This window comes from Anguilla rostrata, chromosome 14, assembly GCF_018555375.3.
Source record: "Anguilla rostrata isolate EN2019 chromosome 14, ASM1855537v3, whole genome shotgun sequence".
Lineage (NCBI taxonomy): Eukaryota > Metazoa > Chordata > Actinopteri > Anguilliformes > Anguillidae > Anguilla > Anguilla rostrata.
Window position 1 is genome coordinate 33,952,008 of NC_057946.1, and position 1,315 is coordinate 33,953,322.

The following is a 1,315-nucleotide window of genomic DNA, read 5'->3' on the forward strand; positions in this document are numbered from 1 at the left end:
GCTTCGGGCGCTACCACCCCGCGCGATTTTACACGAATATTTCCATCTGTGACTTTAAGCCGCCGATCGGAAAAAAATGCAGCCGGCTAACACTTTCAAGGTTCAATAGCTCCCAGACAATAGGGCTTAGGACGATCAAACCACTGCTAGAGTGTTCACAGACAGCGGCCCCGAAAAGCAGAGCCTATGCTTCGGGCGCAACCACCCCACGCGATTTTAATCGAATATTTCCAACGGTGACTTTAAGCCGCCGATCGGAAAAAAATGCGGCCGGCTAACGGTTTCAAGGTTCAATAGCTCCCAGACAATAGGGCCTAGGATCATCAAACCACTGCTAGAGTGTTCACAGACAGCGGCCCCGAGAAGCAGAGCCTATGCTTCGGGCGCAAGCACCTCACGCGATTTTACACGAATATTTCCAACGGTGACTTTAGCGCGATCGGAAAAAAATGCAGCCGGCTAACGCATTCAAGGTTCAATAGCTCCCAGACAATAGAGCCTAGGACCATCAAACCACTGCTAGAGTGTTCACAGACAGCGGCCCCGAGAAGCAGAGCCTATGCTTCGGGCGCAACCACCTCACGCGATTTTACACGAATATTTCCAACGGTGACTTTAAGCTGCCGATCGGAAAAAAATGCGGCCGGCTAACGCTTTCAATGTTCAATAGCTCCCAGACAATAGGGCCTAGGATCATCAAACCACTGCTAGAGTGTTCACAGACAGCGGCCCCGATAAGCAGAACCTATGCTTCGGGCGCTACCACCCCGCACGATTTTACACGAATATTTCCATCTGTGACTTTAAGCCGCGATCGGAAAAAAATGCAGCCGGCTAACACTTTCAGGTTCAATAGCTCCCAGACAATAGGGCCTGGACCATCAACCACTGCTAGAGTGTTCACAGACAGCGGCCCAAGAAGCAGAACTATGCTTCGGGCGCTACCACCCGCGCAAATTTTACACGAATATTTCCAACCGTGACTTTAAGCAGCGATCGGAAAAAATGCAGCCGGCTAACGCATTCAAGGTTCAATAGCTCCCAGACAATAGGCCTGTGACCATCAAACCACTGCTAGAGTGTTCACAGACAGCGGCCCCGAGAAGCAGAGCCTATGCTTCGGGCGCTACATCCACGCGCGATTTTACATGAATATTTCAACCGTGACTTTAAGCCGCGGATTGGAAAAAATGCAGCCGGCTAACGCATTCAAGGTTCAATAGCTCCCAGACAATAGGGCCCTAGGACATCAAACCACTGCTAGAGTGTTCACAGACAGCGGCCCCGAGAAGCAGAGCCTATGCTTCGGGCGCTA